The sequence below is a fragment of the Cryptomeria japonica genome, chromosome 11, assembly GCF_030272615.1.
Source record: "Cryptomeria japonica chromosome 11, Sugi_1.0, whole genome shotgun sequence".
Classification (NCBI taxonomy): domain Eukaryota; kingdom Viridiplantae; phylum Streptophyta; class Pinopsida; order Cupressales; family Cupressaceae; genus Cryptomeria; species Cryptomeria japonica.
Genome location: NC_081415.1, coordinates 512,076,909 through 512,092,358, shown reverse-complemented (window position 1 = coordinate 512,092,358; position 15,450 = coordinate 512,076,909).

Sequence of the window (15,450 nt, the reverse complement as noted above, 5' to 3'; positions counted from 1 at the left end):
AGGAATGTCATTTTTAAGGTTAGCTTATGTCTTTTCCTCACATAGGTCTCACTCGATAGGTAGTTTTTGTGGTGCTTTTTCATATTATGAAGTTTACAATTTAAAATTTATATGTTTAAAGAGATTATTTATCATTAAATAAAATAAATTATTATAAATTTTTATTTATTATAATTTAATAGTGTTGGAAAAAATCAGAATAAATAAAAGTATATAAAAATAAAAATAAAATTGATATTATATTATTTTATGTTTTAATTATTTGTTATTAGAAATTTATATTTAAATTATGAAAAAAAATTATAAATCAATATTTTTCTATGAACACGCAATGAAATTGCTAACTCTTAAGCCTACAAGATCTTTTTGAATGTTAGGAGATTTATTGAGTTCCTCCTTAGTTATAGAATTATAAAGTATGAATTTTTTTGAAAAGATTGAACATAAATTGAATGATTTGAACTAAGTTAGTATATTTTTATGAGATAAACTATTAAGGAACTTAATATATTAAATGAGTAATAATTCAATAATATTAAAATTAGGAATTAATAAATCTAGAATTTTTATTTTATAAATAAGTATTTATAAATTTTGTATAAATTTATAGTACAAATATATGTCTTCTATTCTAATAACATATTCAAAATTTAATTAGTAGACTTTCACAATATAATAAATAAAAAACTTTAGAGAACCATATAAGTCATACATGATACCTATCCTTCTTAAATGTTGAGGAAAATTATTCATTTAATGACACCTTTTCCAATTGTTGCAATAATTTTATATTAGTCAAACTTTTCTTGGTGTGCAAATGGAGACTTGAAAATCACAACCCAATACAAGGAAGAGACTTTCCCTCCTCATTCAAATTATATTTATTTGGTGGGTTTACTCTAGTTAGAGTAAAATAACATCACATTTAAAATAACATAGTTTTTCATTGTTCGCAATAATGATTAGTACACACTTTTGTTCTTTTATCTATTTTCAGTAAGTATTAATAAAATCAACGATAAACATCTTGTCAAATTTATAATATATAACTTTTTCCACAACATACAATGTCAAAACTGTTATAGCATGCAATAAATATTTGTTGAATTTTAAAAATTTGTTCAATTTAGTTTCTTTAGGTGTACCTACCATTGATTGAATTCATTTCTAATTTTGACTTTGATGACAATACTTCAAAACATAGATTTGACTGATGGTTCTAATAGTTGCTAATGCAACATAAGAAAAAGAGTATTAATGTAAAGTATTAATGTAAAGTTTGAATTTTAGCAGATATAATTTCAAAGTGAAGAATGTCATAAAGCTTTTTACCATTTGAAATAATAATGAAAAAAAAATCATTTATGTATCAAATGTTCATTGACATGAATCCTAACTTCTATATGAATTAAAATGATTTTAAATTATCATCTAATACACATGATCAAAGTCTTAATCAAAACCAAAAGATTCTACTTAAATCACATTTTCAAACAACGAAACTTACCTTGAGCATTAAACTGAATATATTTTAAAGACAACATCTGGCAACGAAGTAAACAATGATGACAGTAGAAACATGGAAAATTATCGTCCGTCAAAGAAAGTGTTCTCAGACTGAAAGAGGAGGAAGAAAGAATGGCTGAAGAATAAACATGAGAAAAAGTCACAAATCAATATTTATTAGTTCCTGCCCCGCATGGAACTATTGGCGAGGCTTTGCATTAAACAGTGATTAATCATATGTTTGGGTGGCCAATAGCATGCCTTTGTTTGTGCTGTGTCAAGAATATGTTAGGTTTAATTCCCAATTTGACAAAACTATGTGATCGAGTTTTAACACTCCTCTGCAAGGTGGGAGCTTTGGCAGGTTGTCGATGGCCGACGAGGAGGCAACGCAGAAGCCAATGCAAGAGAACGCACAACTTCCAAAGTGACGTCTGAAGTTACTCGTTTTTGGTGATCACCGTTTCTGCAGGAGGCTTAGCAAAAATGGCATAAACGAACAGTTGGCAATTGGGTTCTATTTTTCTCATGCAGATTACATGTGGGTGTTGAAGAGTTTGCCAACTGTAGTCTGTGCCACATCCACAGATAAGCAGCTCCGTAAATAAGTTGGAAGCGGGAGAGGGTTAACACGGTTCCTGGCAGGTACACAGTGTTTCAAGGACAGGGACAGCTGGATGCATTTCACCGATGGCAGGGATTGATTTTATTATGAAATCTTTAAATATGATAATTTTTTACTAGTCAATTTCAATAGACTTTCTGAATTGCTAAAATAATATGTAGGAAAGCTGAAATCTCCTACAAGTTTAATTGTACATGACACCAAATTCAAGCTCATTTATAGAGTTATATAAACCAGTTTAGCCATTCCAAAAGTCATTTGAAGTTGACTGGTATAAATCACCATGTTTCAGGATTTCATAATAAAATCAGTTTTTCATACTCAATTTCATTAATCTGTATACTCAATTACATTAATCTGTATGTCGTTTGAAGAACAAGGTCATTGCTGGAGAATAGTTACATGCAGGACAGGTATGGATGTTTAATGTATCAGCTTTCATGTTACCAAACTCATCATGTAATGGTTCACTTTTGATTCCTTACTAGTATGCAACAAAGTAACTGTTTTGACATAGTTGGAAATGATTAATTTATTAAAATTGGGTTATTAATATCTTTTGGTTAAAGAAATAAGTTGTCACTTACAAATTATTTATGAATATTAGTCTAATTAATAGATATCAAATTTATTCAAAATTCAAAATGTTAATTTATATTTGTTGTCAATATAAGAAGCCTTTCTGCTTAATAATATTTCTAATTTATTATTTGTCATTTAAATTCTTAATTTAAATTTATATAAACATATTTACATTCAGAATCATATTAGTGATGGTATGTGAGTCGATGCAAAGTAAAATAGTATGAAATCATACTCAAATCAAGTATGATAAGGTAAATTTGATAAGGGTAATAGAACAACTCCAGAGCCATGTAGAAAAAATACCATACATCTATACCACTGAGTATACATGTCAATTGTATTTGCTCAATATTTATAAATTGTATAAATTGTAGATTTCATGTTTATAACTCATAATCAATTTAAGATCAATCAAGTGTATCTTGTCTAGAAATATAGATAGGTCTACTTAGATTCATTTGTTTCACATGACTTACATATCACTAGACTTTAAATAAATGTCAAATATTTTCATATCATACACATCTTACAACAACACTAATTAGAACAAAGTCACTCTTTACAAATAATGATAATTCTGAAATGCTTAGCTAAACTACCCATAAACTAACTAATCACTAATAAAGAAATGTTATCAACTATTAAATATATTAATTCCATATTAAATTTCATTGTTAAAAATTTAATAAATGAATAAATAATTTATTAAATGCTATTATGTATGAAAAAAAAATTATTCACTAAATATAAAACTCTCTACAATTTATACATTAATAGCATATCACACTGTTACACAAGAAGAAAATTTAAAACAATTCCTGATATCTCATAAAATATGTGAAGATTCCACTACGTGGAAATTATTATTTGGAATAAGAATGTAATGGTGGTAACCTATTTCATACAAGATACTTTGTATTCCTCATGAGACTCACAGTTACCAATGTCCTTTTACTGTAAACTTTTTACCAGAAATTTAATAATTAATATATAAATTCAAAGATACCAATGCTTCTATTAACTTCAGAATTATTACGTCTATTATTCTATTCAACATTGACCTAAAACTTGTATTGTATAGTGTTTTTCATACTAAACATAGAAAGTAGGATTTTGGAGTTGTCAAAATCCACTTGAAACATATTAATGGTATTCTTAGTTATTGAATAAGTTTAAAGTTATATGAAATCTATTGTATATTGTATATTGTGTTTTTGTTTTTAAGGTGTAATAAGTATTATTTTAATTTGTTGATCAAGATTTCGTTTTAAGTTTCATTGTCTTTTGTAATTATTTGTAACATTAATAATAATGTCAATTTATGCAGAAATATGTGTTTCAATACTTCTCTCAGTCATATGTAAAGTTATGGAGAACTATTAGATGTCATAAATTCACCTTTGATCTAATTTTAGAAAATTAGTGTTTTTACTAAATATTGTTTTAATCAAATTTAAATTATGTTAATGTTTAGAAAGTTATTACAAAAGACAATGAGACTTAAAGTAAAATCTAGTACAATAGATTATGAGAATCTCTAGTACATGTCTAAATGAAACAAAAATAAAATATAAGTGTACAAAAGATCTCATATAACTCTAAACTAATTAGATGACTACTCTTTGTATATGGATACATAATTTCTCACACCATTAAGTTTTTATTATTAAATGAGAGAACAAAATTAAATCTAAGGTTCTAGAGGAAATCTAGATAAGAAAAAAAATATTCTTGAAACAAACAAGGATAAAGGTCTATTTCATACTGACTTAATGACTGGGCCTTTGGCTAACTATCTTTCTTTCATTTCATGGACATGGATGTTTCTTGTAACTAACCTTATTAGTCTATATTGAATTTTACTGTAATTCTTTTTTATTTCAATGGTTTATAGAGATCTCCTCTTTAATCAAAAAAATATTAAAATTGTTGAATTATTAAATGTTTGAAGATTTAATATTTAATATTTTAAGAAAGTCACTTGAAGATTTGAAGCTACATTTTAAGAAAGAAAAGTTTCCAGTCCTAGGTGTATTGGTGAGTCTTGAAGCTACCAAAGAAGATGAAATCAAGGGTTTGCAATCACATATAGTAGTTGTAAATTATGTTGCAAAGAAAAATAAGCCTCCTTAGAATGTCAAATCTACTAAAGACATTGAATGGTTAAAATTAAGTTTACACAAGATACATTAAGCAATGTATTTGATTGCATGCTAAAAAGCATAAACATGGACAATTCATATTGGCCTGAAACAGTTTATTCGACTATATATTTGCTTTATCAATCTCCAATAAAATATTTAGATTGTAAGTTTGCCAAATAAACATTGATTTGAAAAGAATTTGACAAAGAAACATCTAAGAATGTGTAGGACTAAAGGACAAGTTAATAGTGATATTATGTGCAATATTTACTAAAGCCATAGACAAAACACTACAAAAGAAAGCAAAAGAAATAAATATGTATATATATATTGACATATATTTCTTGACCATTGTTAGTTGATTTACATGGAACTTAAATTGAACGTAATTGTTCTGAACATTGTTTGTCAATTAACTATATACAAAAATAGTACAGTGGTAATAAATTGTTTAATTTAATTTGCATTTTATGACTCAATTTCTTTCTGGACTTTGTGATTGTTTTGAGCTTCCACGTGGCCTTTTTGATTGTTTTCTCTAATGAACCTACAAAATGCATTATATTTGGTAATAAGTTTGTAATCAAATAAGCCATGATAGAGAAATTGGTCTACAATAAAAAATATTTTGAAACATAACAATGAATTTTTCTAGACAAAAAATATAACAAGAAGTCTCAGTTTGGAATTAGAGATCATGATGTCAATGCTCAATGCAAACATTACAGCTCTGTGCATGCTACTAATGAGCAACAATATGTAAAGGAGAATGAGAACAATATGGAAGTTGTAACTTTAAAAATGGAAAATGCATGTAAGGATGAGGTTCTAGAACTAATAACTGTAGCATAAAAGTTTCAGTCTGAAGAACATAGAAACCAGGAGGGTAAATTGAAGTGGAAGAGTAGATAACAACATGAAATAGAGTTAATTAGTGCAGAAGTAGTGTGACATATCTCTTGAAGGATGCAATTTATCAAAACTAAGTTAAGAGGAGATGAAACCAATGGTTACTGAGGTATGTTTACTTGATTAAATGATCTTGTGGAGCCCTTTTAACTTGTTTTTAAACCCAGTGGACTAGGGGTATGAAAGGAGATGTTATTTCATGGAAATAGATTAGAAAAAAGAAATATTAAAATTGAAAGAGGAGAATGATCAATAGTAGCATGCAATGAATGTATAAGGTCAAATCCATTAGTTTGTGATGTTTTTTGTGTTACATAAGATTTATGTTCTTTATTTGGTAAGTGTAATTTTATTGAAGTTTTTTTTGAGGAAAGTGATAATATATTTGAATATACAATTTTTTAAGATATGATGATGAAAAGAATATTGATTTTAAGATCATGGAAAGAATAGGACATAAAGGTCAAGAGTTAGGAAAGCATGAATGGGTAGAGGTTCCTCTCATGTTTTTCCAATCTGAAGAACTACTTGAAAGGACCATCAAACTTTGTGAGCCATCCAAATTTAATAATACATCAATATTAATATTCAATTTCTGTTTCCACATTTTGTTTCTCTTCATATAGATTTCTATGAGTAACATATTAAATTAGTTTTAAAGGTCTCCACACTTAAAATTTTCAAATTTATTTAATATACGTGGCTGTTTAATTTAAAAATTCTTCTTCAATGTAGGAGGCTATTTTACCATAAGAATATATACACAACAACATTGCAAATTGATGTACATCAAAAACTAGAGTGAGGAAGAAGAACCCCAAATAAATTATGTGTATGTAGTAACAAAAAAATATGAAGGTTAGTGAATACAAATTAGCAATAAGTTGTGTAATTTCTTTGTGTATGATTTTATCATATATTTTGTGCTTTGAGTATCAGATTTAATTGTGAGAAAATATGTTTTAGTGTAAAGAGAATTGATGGGACAATTTAAGTGTATATTTATTTTTTAATTTTCAATTGATGGGACAATTTAAGTATATATTTATTTTTAATTTTTCAATTGATTTATGAAATATTTTGTAGTACTAAATAGGTGTTATTTCAATTAATTAATATATTCTATAAATGATTAGTTAAAATGAATTTTTTTTGTTAAAATTAAGTTCATGATACACTTGTCATAAAAGTACTAAGAGTACTCTCACAATAAATAAAAGATGAGGTTTGAGTCTTAACTAATCAATAAACAATACCTCAATATGATATCCGATATATGTGATTTCTAGACCAAACTCCCTTGTTGGAGGTGTGCCCAAAGAGATCGTTGAGACTACAGATGACATGGCACCCAGGGTGTCCCTACTCTTCAACAAATGGAAAAGTTGAGCAGGGATGTGTTGGACATCACACAGAGGATTGAAAACCTCGGCCCTGTGCTTGATGTGTAGACTATCAAGGAGGATGTCAACCGGCTCAGGAACAAGATGGAGGCTTGGGAAGCCCAAATGACTGGCCTTAACAAATTCCATGTGCAGGTGTTACATAGCTCGACGCTCACCCTCTCTTTGTTGAGGGAATGTTTTGCGGACACAGAGGAGGACAAGCAGGAGGCTAGGGACCTTTACAAGTTCCTATCCAATGAATGGAACAATTCCATGTATGCCATTGGGGTGCGCAAGGCACCCCTATGGTGTAGAAAAAGGCACAAATTCTCTTGCTCTTAAAGCAGCTAGAAAATTTTTTAGGAAAAATAATACTAAAGATAAATTACAATTTAGTATGCATTAAAAATGATATTTGATTTTTGCAATCATTTAAAATTGTTCTTTGAAATTATTTGATTGGCACAAATGTCAATTATTTCTTTGTTTGGCCTCTTTTTTGTTCTTTCTACTGCTGTACATTGAAGCTCTTCCATCTCCTAAAAGCTCACAATTTTGTCAAGCGATACTGTAGACAGAGCTAGTGCATAAATTATTAATGGAAGCAGATGTGTTGGTTCTCGAAGGACTTTTGTAGTTACCCAAAAAACATATATAACAATAGCTCTAATATATAAATAGATTAGAGCCAGCTACATTCATTTTTCCTCGTATAGAGTAACCTCTACATGTATTTAGTTTCCCGAGCATAAAATTTCAATATCTGCACAATTATTAATGCCTCTGAAGTGGTTCTCATCCTCTCATCCTTATCTTCGATAATCCTGCAACGCCACACATCTACAACTAATGCATGTTGATTATTTATTGGGAGGTAGAATAACACAGTATGTTATTTCTATTTTACAAAGTCATGCAGGTCAATGTGCAGTGCTTTGACTTACAAAGATGTCAATTATACACAAACATATCACACAATAACAATTATACACAAACACATCATATAACAATAGCAGAACTATTTTTTTTATAGACATGCGATTGCGATTGCTAGCTCTTAAGTCTATATGATCTTTCTCTATGTTTGGAGACTCGGGAGACTCACTGGGTCCCTCTTTAGTTATGGATTTATAATATATGGAAAATTTGAAAATACTGAACATAAATTGAATGATTTGAAATAAATTAGTATTTTTTATGACATAAATTATTTAAGAAATTTAGTATATTAAATAAGTAGAAATTAAAGAATATTAAATTTAGTAATTAATGAATCTATCATTTTTATTGTATAAATAAGCATTTATAGAAACTGGGTAAATTTTAAGTAGAGATATATGTTTTCTATTCTAGTTAAATATTTAGAATTTTATTAGTATAGATTCACAATATAAGAAATAAAAAACATAAGAGAATAATTTAATTCATACATGAGAGGTATCCCTCTTAAATGTTGGGGAAAAGTATTCATCTCATGACACCTTCTTCAATTATTGCTAAATTTTTGTATTAGTCATACGTTCTTGGCATGCAAATGGAGACTTGAAATCTGAATTCAATACAAAAAGAGATTTGTCCTCCTCTTTCAAATTTTATTTTATTTGATGGGTCTGCTCTACTTAAAATAAAATAATTTCATATTTAAAATAACATAATTTTTCGTTGTTTGCAATAATGATTAATACACACTTTTATTCTAGTCCAAGGGGTTGAGCTTAACTGGCTAAAACACTGGGTTCTCAGTGTGGAGACCCAAGTTCAATTCCTGATAGGGACATTTGAAGTGGAATTCTAAGTTGTGACTCTTGGCCTTCCATAGGATGGGGAAGGTCTTGGGGTCAATCTAATGGAACTATAAGCTACGACTCTTGGCCTTCCATAGGATAGGAAGGTCTTGGGGTCAATCTAATCAAACATAATAATAATAATAATTCAAAGATATGTAATGGGGATGGGGCCCCCTACTGTGTCCCCACTGGTTCATAGCTCCAGTCAAAAGCTATTAAGGCTTCGGCCAATTATCAATCAAAAAAAAAATACACACTTTTATTCTTGTATCTATTTTTCATTAAGTAGTAATAAATTCAACCTGAAATATCTTGTCAAATTTATAGTATATGTCTTTTTCCACAACATACAAAGTCAAACTTGTCATCGCATCTAAAAAATGTTTGTTGACCTTTAAAAAGTTATATAATTTAGTTTTTTTACGTGTACCTAATATATTAAATGAATAGTAACTAAATAATCTTAAAATTAGGAATTAATGAATGTTTTATTTTACAAGTAGTATTTATATATTTTGGGTAAACTTATATTACAAATATATGTCTTTTACTCTAATTAAGTATTTGGAATTTGATTAATATTACTTTGAAATATAAGAACTAAAAAACTTATGAGAACATTTTAAGTCAAACATCACAGCTATCCCTCTTAAATGTTGAGGAAAAGTCTTCATTTAATGACACCTTCTTCGCAAGAATTTTATATTAGCCAAACTTTCTTGGTGTGCGAATGGAGACTTGAAAATCACAATGTAATACAAAAAAAAGAGTTTTCATCCTCATTCAAATTATATTTTCTTTGGTGGGTCTACTCTGGTTAGAATTAAATAAATTCAATCATAAAATAACATAATTTATCATTGTTTGTGATTATGTTTAGAACACACTTTTGTTCATGTATCCATTTTTCATCAAGTATCAATAAGTTCAACGATAAACATCTTGTCAAATAAGTAATATATATCATTTTCCACAACATACAAAGTCAAACTTGTCATAGCATGCTATAAATATTTGTTGACTTTTAAAAAGTTATTTAATTTAGTTTCTTTAGGTGTATCTACTATTGATTGAATTCATTTCTAATTTTAAGTGACGGTTCTAATAGTTCCTCATGTAGAGAAGAGAAAATAGTATTAATGTAAAGTTGAACAATGTCATAAATTTTTCTACAATTTGAAAAATGAAAAATAAGTCATTTATGTATTAAATGTTCACTAACATGAATCAATACGAAAAATACTTAAACAAAAAAATTTCAAATTATCAGATAAGAAAATTAAATATAAATTATATCATTATAGTTAAATGCTTTATTTGCTAAACAATCTAAAATAAATTGCATCTAATAGATGCATACAAATTCCTAACTTTTATATGGACTATAAAAGATTTGAAATTTTTATTTAATAAACAAAATTAAATTTTAATCAAAATCTAAACATTCTACTTAAATATCACATTTTTCAACAACCAATTTTACCTTCACCATTAAACTATTTATTTTTACTTTTTTATTCAGTGCAACAAGAAATAAGAAAAAAAATTATACAATATGAACAGCAACACAGCTTCTCAAAGCTTAACACTAGGTGAAACTAAATACTATATGAACACAAAGTAAACAATGATGACAATTGAACCATTGATAATTAGCCGATAGGATATATATGGTGGCAAAGCCACTGGATTTGTCTCCAATTAGATGCCAGGAAAAAAAGCATTCAAAAGTTCCAAAATTCATCGACTTTTTTTTTAAAGCATTTTTTTCACTTAGGGACAAACAAATTTAAAGAAAACAGTAACATGCCAAGGGTGTGCTAAGAAAAATAAAAGTGTAATTAAGTAGCTTAACATTAGGGGAATAATATCTTACAATATGTCTTATCTTCAATTCTTCTCAGTTTACATTAATCTTTAATTCTAACTTTAAGTTGTACTTCATGTTTTCACCATGCTTGACAAAGGAGCACTTGATACATGTGTGTTTTGTATGAAAGAGCAAATAGCCTCTTCTTAGAGAAAATCATAAAGTGCATTTTTTTAAGCTCGATTACATGTCACACATATAATTCTTAACAGTTCTGGTTTGGCTTGTTTTAAATCCATGTTGGTTTTTCTTGTTTTGAATCAAGTGCTTATGTAGAGGTAGTTTGTTTTCTAAGTTAGTTCAACTCTGTTTCTCATAAAGAAAAAATTTATAAGATAACAAGTTGAAACATGATTTAAATCAAAATAAATTTCAATAATTTATATTAAAATAATTTTGTATATTTTCCAAGTAGATAATATGATTTAAGTTAAATCTAAGTCTTTTCAAAGTTAAATTAAAATAATTTTGTATATTTTGCAAGTAAATAAAATATGACTATTGACCTACTTATGCAGCTTGCAAATATGTAACCCAAAAAATGTTTATGAATATAAGTTAAATGAGAAACAAAATAAGAAATCAAACCTCTATATTAAACACAAAAAACAAGAAGGTGTCCAACAAGCACTATTTTTTCTATAAAAAATTGGGCATGTCTCCCAATACAATAACAAGGGATACACACACATAAGACAAGATAAATTCTCTTCGGAACATTAGAATGTAAACTTTTGTTTCAAGATGCACATATGTAAATTGCTTGGTTTAAATCTCCAAAGGCATCCCACACACATGTATGTCATAAAATGGAAATTTACTTGTTACAATATTTTTTGTTTCTCTTGTACTCTATTCAACATGTTATCCCAATAGGAAATAGTATGTAAATTTTAGTGTTGAAGTATGTATATGTAAATTGCTAAGCTTAGATTTCCACATACATGTCATGTTTACTTATATTATAAAATGCAAAATTTTAATTTCTAGAATTTTTCATTGTATGCTTATATTATAGTTTTAGCAAGGCCATTTAGATTACAACAATTGTAATGACATGCATATGTTTGTATAAATGTATAGATATGTAGGAACAACTTCTTTCAACATTGCATGACTTAGTCATATTATATTGATATTTTGTACATATATTACAATGCCTCTCTCGTGTGATTATTAGTATTTTTACCTAACACTTCTTGAATGCAGATCATGGCCTCTTGTAGAGAGAAAAAGAAAGATGATTCTCAAGTGATAGAACTTGATAGAATGCAAATCTAAAAATGTAGAGATTACTATGCTCGCCATAAAGAGGAAAGAGTCACATGTAGCGACATGAAAAATTTAGAGCAGAGTGAAAATCACCCGCAACAAATATTGTAGGTTAGTTTCTCCAATTGCTCCCAAAAAATTGTTTATACACAACAAAAAAAACATTTTTTAAACATGTTGAGGAATGTCTTATTTTAATTTTTTAATATGATTGCTTATATTTTAACTTACTTTCTAATATGATTTTCCAATTTTTATTTAAAACTATTTATAGCTATATAATTATTTTAATAGTAACAAAATTAAACCCACAGAAAATTTTGTATGTTTTTTAAAATTGTGTCAATTGTATATAATAGACCTCTACAACCAATAACAAATATATTTCCTTATCTTCTAATATATTTCCTGAAACATATCTTCTTATTGGTATAACTATTACACCTTATTAGATGCAAGTACTAGTTTTATATTTATTGAAACAAAAAAAAGTTATACAATATGAACAGCAACAGAGCTGTCTGAAACTTAACAGTACATAAAACTAATTTTAAAGAAAACCCTGGCCACAAAGTAAACACTGATGACAATTAAAAAATGGACTCAAACGGAATAGCGGTCACAATTTAAAAAAGGACAAAAATCTTGCGCTAATGTCATCAGAATTAGCAGCACGGCGGCCGTTAACCCAGCAAGCAACCATTGCTTAGACAAATAAGCACCTACGAACTCACTCCAGAGTTTCTTGTACTTTCTTCTAGTGTACTTATGCAACCTCACTCTGACGTCATCAATTGGTTTGCAGCCGCGGACATGGGTAATCCCTTCAGCCAAAATGAAATGCTCCGCCACTTGTTTGTTGCTTCCGAGGAAATTGTGAAACACCTCTCCGTTTCTTAACACTGCAATATCATCTTTGTGGTTTAGGGGAAAGGGATCAGTAGTTGAATGGGTCTCATAGTCGTTATAGCAATTGTGCACATAATATTCAATCTTACCACAAATTTATACTATATATTATAAATAAATAGTCCACATGTAAATAAAAAAATAACCAAATGTTGCTTGAGCACATAAGAACGTGTAAATGTTATATGAAAATTACAAATACATATTCATTGGAGTATTTCATATTTATAATTTGTCTTATCACAAATATAAAAGGTGAGCACAAAAAACACCTTGTATTTTTCCATGAAATGAGAAGGATTTTCAAAAGCTTTAGTATTCAACTACTGTTAAATGATTAATTACAACATATATTAATTTTAACAGTCAATAAAATTTCAACAGTTAAGTTCTCTAGCGTGCTATAAAATAATAATACAATATAACATAGAAAGTGGGTGATTACCTAAATGTTATTTAATAGTTAACCGCTTTATAGCTACTATAATCTTGGAACCACTTTTCAAACGGTTTATTTAATACGATATAAAGAAAATGCCTTCAATGTGAATTGTTAGTTTCATGAAACTATGCAGACACTTCCAAAATCCACTGATAAAGTCACTAACACGGGTTCTCAACAATTCCGGCTGTGTAAACATTTCCGGCATCACCTTTTCAGGCACGTAAACATTTCTGGCTGTCGGCATAGACATGTCCATCAAATTGTGCAGAGAACGATTGATAAACTTTGGTTACATTTGGCGAGTATTGGGTATGGAAGGTGGTTAAAACTAACTAACTTTGAATAGTGGAACATACATTTCTTTTTAGTACTAACTAAGCTCTAGCAACTTTTTAAACGGCAATAAAGCCGCTTTCTTTGGCATGTTTATCCACGTACGGAGGAACGTGCAAACCAAACCTTATCCTTATATTTATGCCTGTTCAATTATTTGTCAGTTACTGGAGCGGTTGGATGCTTGCGTGTCCAGAAAACCGTATTGAAGCAAAACAAAGAGAAGCGATGCATTAAGCAATACAATCAAGTTGCACTTTTACAATAGAAACCTCAACGAAATCATCAAGAAGCTTGAAGGCATCAAACTGGTCTACGTAGAGATCATAAAATATCCTTTCAAATATGGTATGGATTTGAGGATATTGTGATATTTTTCTATTTTGTTTTCTAAATCTTATTTGTTCACAGTAGTTTATGATTGGGTGAAGTAGGGGCACCGATGCCATGAGGAGAGCAAGGGGTGCACTCAGAATAGAAAATCAACACCACCAGGTACCGAATGTCCTCTACATCTTTATTCTATTTTATTGGTTTGCATCCTCACCACTAATTTTTTTATTTCTTTACCCAGGAGGCTTTTTACAATCCCAGCATGGGTGAGATCATCATTTTAGCCAAAATATTTCCGGAGTAATCTCGACAAGCATTCTGTATACATAGTTAGTTTTTTGGGAAGTTGTATAAAGCTTATGATTACAATAAATGTTTATCTGCATTTTCATTTTCTATTATGCAGCATACCCTTTTCTCTTTTCTGAACATTGTCTCATTTACACACAACAAATAACAGGTATTACTTTTCATCACTTTGAATTTTCTCTGTATTTCAAAGCCATTTTCATTTTCCTTTCTGCGCTAATTGATCTTGCCAATGTTTTACTTTGAAGTTTCTATAATTAACCTATTTTTGTAGTGGGGATTAATTTACTTTTTAGACTACAATCAGTAATATGAGAATTAAGAATAGAAAGGATTTATTACTACATATGATATGAAACATTGTAATGATGTATGTGAGGATGGATCATTTATATGGTTTTTTATCTTCTGTTATTTGGTTTTGGCTCTACTCTGTCAGAATATTGCAATCCGGTGCTCAATGCTCCCATTTCCTCCTTCAAAGAAGAAACTCAAAAGTTTTCTACTGTACATTTTTTTGATACTATGTATGCTTTTTGTTTGGTAGAATCAATTAATAGGCAACAAAGAGAAATAATTAATTGTCGTTGTTTTGCATAATGTGGGAGATATAAATATTTTGAAAGGATTTTGTTGGCAAAACTCAAATCTTTGATCTTTGTTATTGTTGGGGTATGAACATGCAGGAATCTAAAGCGGGTCCGACAACAAAAATTACTAAAGTCAGTCCTCCCCAGCACATAATACAAGGTTTCTCATCATTGTAAGAGTATAAGAGTAGAGTTAGATGTAAAAACGTTTACTATGTTTGGTACTACAGTTGCTACCTTAATTATTAATTTGAATAGCGAACATTTAAATTCACATTCACAAAAATTATAAATTTGTATAGTAAAGATTTACATTTACAAAAATTATAAATTTGTATAGTAAAGATTTATATTTACAAAAATTATAAATCTGTATAGTAAAGATTGACATTCACATTCGTTCCATGTGTTAATGTTTTATGGATGACATGACACACTTTGCTTCCCT